General features: G+C 39.2%; 1 protein-coding gene across 1 annotated transcript in view; it reads right to left on the reverse strand.

Moving 5' to 3' along the window:
• LOC131425861 (gamma-aminobutyric acid receptor subunit beta-like) overlaps window positions 1-8676 on the reverse strand; it is a 69187-nt gene extending 60511 nt beyond the window's left edge. The window contains exon 1 of the mRNA XM_058588107.1: window positions 8241-8676. The gene's annotated coding sequence lies outside the window, so the exon portion shown is untranslated. The remainder of the gene's footprint in view (window positions 1-8240) is intronic.
• Between the last annotated feature and the right edge of the window lie 333 nt (window positions 8677-9009).

The raw sequence follows: 9009 nt of genomic DNA on the forward strand, positions 1-9009 counted from the left end.
CGATTTTCACTAGCAAAGATTCAAATGAAAGGTCTTGTAGTCCCATAGCCTGCTATTGAATTTCATTTCAACTTCCGGTTCCGGAGATATAGGATGATATGTACCAAAAAAGTGAAAAAAATATGCACTCACTTGTTTCAGAGATGGCTGAACCGATTTTCACAAACTACGATTCAAATAAAAGGTATTATGGTCCCATAGCTTGCTATTGAATTTCGTTTGAATGTGACTTCCGGTTCCGGAGTTATATGGTAATATGTGAAAAATTGAGAAAAAGTTTCAACTCAATTATCTCTGGAACAACTCAACCGATTTTCGCAAACTAAGATTCAAATGAAAGGTCTATTTATAATATCCTAAAAATTTGTAGAACATTTTATCTGGATCCGACTTCCGGTTCCGGAACTAAAGCGTTATAAGTGGAAAATTACCAATTTGATTATTATTTTTCCACGAACGATGGTTAAAAACAGGTAACAGTCCCATAAAACTGTCTGATACATTCTTCTAGTTTCCAGAACACTACTAGTTCCCTCTTTTCCTGTTCCGATAGCACCGAATCTTGATTTGAAATAAAGTTCATACTGTCTTTAAAGCTACTGTGAAATTTCATCTGGGACCGACTTCCGGTTCCGCAGTTACAGGGCGATGAGTGTCAACGTTTTCAAATCGCCATGTAGAGTGACAATATGTACAACACCGAAAGAAGAAGAAAACGCAAAACGAACAATAATAATAACAAATAATAATAATAATAATAATAATAATAATAATAAGAATAATAATAATAATAATAATAATAATAATAATAATCTTCTTACATGTTTTATGCTGCTGATTCACGCTGTTTAGCTTGACTTACATATGCAGAAGTAACAGAAAGACAGGTTCGTTTCGTTTGCTAGATTTCGTTTAATTTGTTTAATCGAAATAAAGTATGAGATAGTAAGTATAGGTTTAACTACCTTCAAAACTGTTCCAATTTGTAGGTCATATTTGTTGGTAGCAAGCGAACCAACTTCGGCTATTCCGTTTATCTGAATCCGGTTTCGGAAGAATTGGAAATAGTGATTAAAAACTGAAAAAAGAAAAGTCTTGCAGTTTCATACGGAATTCCTTAATTTGTTGTGGATACTACTTTCGGTTCGGGAACTACAGGGTAAACTGGATTTATAGAGTTTGTGAGATTAGGTCCGAGCAATTTTCCTATTTCTATTCAATAAACAGTTGTTTTTGAGAACCTTACGGTTATATTTATGATGTAATGAGTAATATGAGAAAGGCATCATTACACCACTAGGTGGATTAAAATAGGTTTTGGAATTGTACAGAATGAATTTACATTTACATTTTACAGAATCGAAATCCGAACTTCGAAATCAGCTGATTGCAGCGTAAACAAACAATCAGTAATGTAACCGTTTTATGGTTTACCTTATTTATTGCACGAAAATTAGAAATTTTTGGGTCGATTCTCTCGCAATAACTAGTCGGTTTACCCAAAATACAGCAGATAGTGTTTTGGGACATCAAGTGGAACTAATTTTCACAATTTGAGAATCGCGATGAGTATCAAAACATCGCAGTGTTTGGGGCCCGGAACGCGAGGGGCTCAACGTAATCGGCGTACTTTCAAATTACTGGTGCTAACATACCGGTGTCAGATGGCTGAGTTTCAACGTTGTTGAACTGAAAATCGAGTCAGTTTCGAACCTGATTTTTATATCAGATTTGCTCAAACACCCGTTGCTAAGTGCGAACCCAATACAGTTTTGTGAAAAGTGTTTGTTTGATGAAACTACCCTGGATCAGTTTCAGTTTTCTCAAACGGAAACGACATAATACTTCTTCGAGTAAATTCGAACGAGACTCGATGATCGAGTTCGAATCAAGAACCAGTAATAGGAAACATGGTCGATTCGATAAATTGTTTGTCGAATCGAGATACATAATGCCACCCCTGATCAAGGGAGAGTAATATTTTGCTCTCGACAGTAACAACGCAGTGACTGTTTCCCGAAGTTTACTGTCGCATTAGCGAAAACTTCATGCTTCTTCGGTTGTCGTGGAGCACGAGAAAATGTCTTGAGATGGAATGAACTGTCGAACGTAGTGAATGACGGCAACGTTGGATGTGCATTACTGTCTCTTGTTGTCGTGATGAAAGCAATCACAAGGCTGTCATGGAAAGTGAAGCATGACAGCCTTAATGATACTGTCGCGTGGCGGTTCATCTGGAAAATCTGTTCCTGACCCTTCGTGTTAGTTTGGGATTCGAACACCGGTTGGCTGCGTGAAAGACAATGCCCGTCTCCTAAAACAGTATGTCCTTTTTTAGTTCGAAAACTCTTCTCTTCGCCCACGCCCAAAGCCATGTATGTTAAAAGATATGATTTTGTTCGTCGAAGCATAATATTGCAATCAATTTTATTTCTTTATTCAACTAACTGAAATAATACCGAAGACAGAACCCATACGGTTGCCGCATACAAAAGACATAAACCAATTCAAGACGACATCTGCTCCCCATCAGTATCCGCGCTCTTCTTGGGGCTATCGTTCGTGTGTGGGGCGGCCAAGGTCGCTGGCACAAGGAAAGAACCGACAAATGCAGATTTCAGTCAATCATCTTTTGCATACATAAAGCTACATACCGTTTATCAAGCTTTTGTTGCACGAAATGCCATAACCGCAGAGAAATGATTTCGCCGATTTGCTTCAATTTCCAATGCGTCGGAAGTTGCTTTCTATGGGCTGCCACCAATAAATAAATAAATTAGATTGCAAAAAGATTGACATTGGCATCTCGTCCTGCAAAATTTCAAATAGCCAAGGCAGAAACACCGTTATCGCCCATCAGACTCGTTTCGAGTGACATTTGCCGGGTCTGCGTTGCCGTCCCATGTCTATGTCGATAAAATTCGCCTCCCTGTTCGGCTTTTTGTTCCAAATGTAATGAATTGTACGAACTGCAAAAAATTCGGCCACACAGCTACTTACTGTAGTAATAAACCAAAATGTATTAAGTGTGAAGGGCCTCATAAAGATAATGATTGCAACAAGGAAATTGAAAAATGTATTTATTGTGGGAATAGTCCTCATGATGATATTTCAGTATGCACTGCATTTAAAGTGCACAAAGACAAAATTAAGCTTTCTTTAAAAGCACGGTCTAAGCGCACATATGCAGAAATGCTTAAAACGGTCATTGATGTCCCTCCTTTGGAAACCGAAAACGGGTTTTCAAATCTAGAGGAACCAGAGGACTCTGACTCTGACGAAAATAGTGAAGGTAATTCGTTTATCACTACCCAAGGGTCAGTTAAGAGAAAGAAGTCTTCCTCCAAATTACCAAAAAAGACACCTAAAATTTCATCTTCAAAAAAAGATCCCCGTGTTAAACAAAAAAAGTCAAAACCAAAGACTGTGCCTCCTGGTTTGTCAAATTCACAAACCAATCCAGGATCTAGTACAGAAAAAGATAATAATCCAGTGGGCTCCATTTCACAGCCACCAACAGGATTACTGAAGTTTTCGGAAATTGTTGAATGGATTTTCTCAGCATTCAATATATCTGAACCCTTAAAGACCCTCATAATGGCATTCCTTCCAATAGCTAGAACCTTTTTGAAGCAGTTATCAGCTCAATGGCCAATTGTCTCAGGTTTTGTATCTTTTGATGGATAATTTATCACCCGTCGCAAATGATACAATCACTGTCCTGCAGTGGAATTGTCGAAGCATCATGCCAAAACTTGATTCATTTAAAATATTATTGCATAGTCAAAAATGTGATGTATTTGCTTTATGCGAAACATGGCTTACTTCAAACATAGCTTTAAATTTTAATGATTTTAACATTATACGTCTCGATAGAGACTCTCCGTATGGTGGAGTGCTTTTGGGAATTAAGAAATGCTATTCCTTTTATAGATTAAACATCCCTTCAACTTCTAGTATAGAAGTTGTTGCTTGCCAAATAAACATTAAAGGCAAAGATATTTGCATAGCTTCGGTTTATATTCCTCCAAAAGCACAAGTTGGACAGCAACAGCTTAATGAAATGGTTGAAGCCCTTCCTGCACCACGATTGATTCTGGGGGATTTAAATTCGCACGGTATTATGTGGGGTTCCGTTTACAATGATAGCAGATCATCTTTAATACAAAACATTTGTGACAATTTTAGCATGACGGTATTAAATATGGGTAGCATGACACGGATCCCAAGACCTCCTGCACGCCCAAGTGCATTAGATCTATCTCTTTGCTCAACATCAATTCGACTAGATTGCACCTGGAAAATACTGCCTGATTTACACGGTAGCGATCATTTACCAATCATCATCTCAATTAGCAGTAGCAATTGCATTGCTACTTCCGCTAGTATTCCATATGATTTGACAAAAAATATCGACTGGATTAAATACCAAAGTAGTATCTCTAGTATTTTGAATTCAATGGAAGAGCTCCCTCCACTTGAAGAATATGACTTCCTCATTTGTTCGATTCTGGAGGCAGCAGAACAATCCCAAACTAAACGCTTTCCTGGGCCAACGACTAACAGAAGGCCTCCCAACCCCTGGTGGGACAAAGAGTGCTCAGAGGCTAAACTCGCAAAACAAAATGCTTGCAAGACGTTTCTAAAACGGGGAGGAGGAACTCCTCAGAATTTTGAAAAACTTATGGTTTTAGAAACCAAGTACAAGAGCATACTTCGAGCCAAAAAATGTAGCTATTGGAGACATTTTGTCGAAGGTTTGTCAAGAGAAACCTCAATGAGCACTCTTTGGAACACGGCCAGACGAATGAGGAATCGTAACGTGGGCAATGAGAGTGATGAATACTCGAACCGATGGATATTTGACTTTGCTAGGAAAGTTTGCCCAGATTCTGTTCCTACGCAGAGCATTATACGGGAATCTCCTCCAAATAATGGTTTTATTAATAACCCATTTTCAATGATGGAATTTTCTATAGCACTCTTGTCTTGTAACAATAACGCTCCAGGGTTGGACAGAATTAAATTCAACTTGGTGAAGAATCTGCCCAACCTCGCAAAAAGACGTTTGTTGGAATTGTTCAACAAGTTTCTTGAGCAAAATATTGTTCCACCTGACTGGAGACAAGTGAAAGTTATCGCCATTCAAAAACCGGGGAAACCAGCTTCCAATCACAACTCATATAGACCCATTGCGATGTTGTCCTGCATCAGAAAATTGTTCGAAAAAATTATTCTACGACGTCTCGACACTTGGGTCGAGACGAACGGTTTGTTGTCAGATACTCAGTTTGGCTTCCGTAGAAATAAAGGGACGAATGATTGCCTTGCATTACTTTCGTCTGACATCCAAATTGCCTTCGCTCAAAAGCAACAAATGGCATCTGTATTTTTAGACATTAAAGGAGCATTTGATTCAGTTTCCATTGATGTTCTTTCAGACAAGCTTCACCAAAATGGACTCCCAGCGGTTATAAATAATTATTTGCACAACCTTTTGTCAGAGAAACACATGCATTTTTCACATGGCGATTTGGCAACACTCAGAAATAGTTACATGGGTCTCCCGCAAGGCTCATGCCTCAGTCCGCTCCTCTATAATTTTTACGTAAATGACATTGACAGCTGTCTAGTAACCCCATGTACACTAAGACAATTGGCAGATGATGGCGTGGTTTCAGTTACTGGACCCAAAGCTATTGATCTGCATAAACCATTGCAAGATACCTTAGATAACTTGTCCGATTGGGCTGTTCATCTTGGTATCGAATTCTCTGCGGAGAAAACAGAGTTAGTCGTCTTTTCAAGAAAGCATGATCCCGCGCAGCTTCAGCTCCATATGATGGGAAGAATGATCCAACAGGTTTTAACTTTTAAATACCTCGGGGTGTGGTTCGATTCCAAATGCACGTGGGGAGGACACATTAGGTTTCTGATAACAAAATGCCAACAAAGAGTAAATTTTCTTCGAACAATAACAGGATCTTGGTGGGGTGCTCATCCGGAAGATCTAATAAAATTGTATCAGACAACGATACTTTCAGTGATGGAATATGGATGCGTTTGCTTTCGTTCCGCTGCAAACTCTCATATTATCAAACTGGAGCGAATTCAGTATCGTTGTTTGCGAATTGCTTTAGGGTGCATGCATTCGACACATACAATGAGTCTTGAAGTTCTGGCGGGAGTTCTTCCATTAAAAGATCGATTTTGGGAGCTTTCATCACGCCTGCTAATAAGATGTGAGGTGCTGAATCCCATGGTAATTAATAATTTCGAACGACTAGTCGAGCTTCGATCTCAAACAAAATTCATGACAGTATATTTTAACCATATGTCACAGGAAATCAACCCTTCAAGATATATTTCTATCCGTGTCAGCCTCCTAAATGTCCCTGACTCAACTTTATTTTTCGATACATCCATGCAGCGCGAAGTGCGTGGAATCCCGGATCATCTACGTTCGACGGAAATCCCAAAAATATTTTCAAGTAAGTTCAGGCATATTGACTCTGAGAAAATGTTTTACACGGACGGATCGCGAATTGAAGAAGCGACAGGGTTTGGTATGTTCAACAATAATGTTTCGGCCTCATTTAGGCTTCAAGAACCTGCATCTGTTTATATAGCAGAGTTAGCAGCAGTTCATTATAGTTTGAGTGTAATCGTCACATTATCTCCAAACCATTATTTCCTCTTCACAGATAGTCTGAGTGCAATTGAAGCCATTCGCTCAAACATGACTGGCAAGACTGAACCGTTTTTCCTGGGCAAAATAAAACAGTGCCTGAACGACATATTGAACAATAATTATCTAATCACTATAGTCTGGGTCCCGGCTCATTGCTCCATTCCTGGCAATGAAAGAGCCGATATTTTAGCCAAACGTGGTGCTATTGAGGGTGAAATTTATGAGAGACCAATTGCTTTCAACGAATTCTATAGCTCGTCTCGCCAAAGAACACTTGCCAGCTGGCAAGCTTCTTGGGATAAAGATGATCTGGGTCGGTGGATGCACTCAATTATTCCGAAAATATCGACAAAGGCATGGTTCAGGGGACTGGATGTGAGTAGAGATTTCATTCGTGTGATGTCCAGACTCATGTCCAATCACTACACGTTAGATGCACATCTCCTTCGAATTGGGCTCTCCGAGACTAATCATTGTGCTTGTGGCGAAGGTTATCGAGATATTGATCATGTCGTTTGGACATGCGTGGAGTATCGTGATGTCAGATCTCAACTAATAAATTCTTTGCGTACCCAAGGTAGACTATCCAATATCCCAGTTCGAGACATTCTTGCTTGTCGTGACCTTTCATACATGAAACTTATTTATCATTTCATAAAGAAAACTGGAGTTTCAATTTAATAAAGGCCCCTTTCAAGACTTAGTTCTGATCCCAGCTGCGTCCATGAGTTCAACCAATAGCTAAATTAGAATAAAAATAATGTAATGATACAAACAAACTCGAAACAGTTTATGAAATTATTAACAAAATGTCTGAAAATAACAGCTTATTTTATAATTTATAGAAGTTAATCGTTTGGTTCAAATAATATTTCCGAGTAGATTTCATAATTAATGACGAGTTACCTAAGATGATATTTAAGTAATAAGAGAATATGTTTTAATAAATGCAAAACGTTGTGACTATGTTAGAATTAAATTAGGATAAGAATATTATGTAAAAGTGATGCTACGGCGAAGAAAAACTTATGTAAACTGCCTTAAGAAATAAACGTATTTATGAAAAAAAAAAAAAAGGCAGAAACACTGAATGCTGTGTTTCATTTGTGAAACATGCCAATCAATACCTGCTCCGGGACGGGAAACCATTTTTTTCCTATTGGTTTTTCGTACGAGCCACTTCTCCTACAGATGCGAAGCCGGAAGAGAAACCAATGGGAAAAATGCAATTACATACCGTGGAACTTGGCATGAATGGGACGAATGTCATTCATGTGGTCCAATAATGCAGGTCAATGCTCATGGTGTAATGCGATGGGATTTTGAAGCTAGACTTTGCATGTTCGTTTGCTGCTGGTTTGGCACTAGAGCTTAGAAGAGAATCGGAATAAAAAGGAGCCAAGCCAATGAAAGCCAATTCATAACAAATGATGACCTGACATATTTTTTGGCAGAACTCGAACCAATCAATTCTATTCTCAGCCGCCCAATGAATTATGCACATAAAATTCACGTTAATGACCCAAATTTGCATTCGATATGAACTTACCATGCGTGTGCAACATCCCAACCTACGCATATCCGGAGAAGAAGACTTGTGGCACATCAATTGCAGCGCCATCACCGTGGCATTTTGTATGTCCTTTTTGCTGCATCACTCATGAATCTTGAACTTTCACTTGAGGATCTGTGCCACTTTTACTGGTAGCGTTTATCACGTTGCACAAGGTTGCTCCATCCGCCCCACACACACTCCACCGTCATCCGCCGGCGCACTCTGTCTTTCGCACTATTAATAGTCTATGGCTTCAGATCAATGAAAAATAGAAGAGGTTGGTTGTACAGACTGGTTGACCTCCCTCCCCCCATCGTACACGGACACGTACACGATGACATTCGTCGGAAAATTTTTGTGGTCACATGTTTCCGCTCGATGGGTGATGGTTGGCGGGAAATTAAAAAGCACGAACCCTTGCCGATACAACTCACCAACAAGAACTGAACCGATATGCCGGCTGAAATGGGCCACATGTGGCTCACAATCATCACACAGTCAACTAATCGGAGAGGGAGATAGAGAGAGAGAGCGAGTAAAAGGATCCTGGGAGTCAGAAACAGCGAGCGAGATTCAATGTCGAGAGACAGAATACAGCATCCTGGAGAATGATATCTCACTCCTGCATCATTCGATATTCGCACTGGATTTTTCTGAAAGATTTATCCGAGTGCAGGGATGGCAAATATATTGAAAAATAAAAGTTTGAAGTCAGTTTCGAACCTAAGTTGTGTGTGTGTGTACTTTTTTTATTTTTTTTTAA

The sequence above is a fragment of the Malaya genurostris genome, chromosome 1 (assembly GCF_030247185.1).
Source record: "Malaya genurostris strain Urasoe2022 chromosome 1, Malgen_1.1, whole genome shotgun sequence".
Taxonomy (NCBI): Eukaryota; Metazoa; Arthropoda; class Insecta; order Diptera; family Culicidae; genus Malaya; species Malaya genurostris.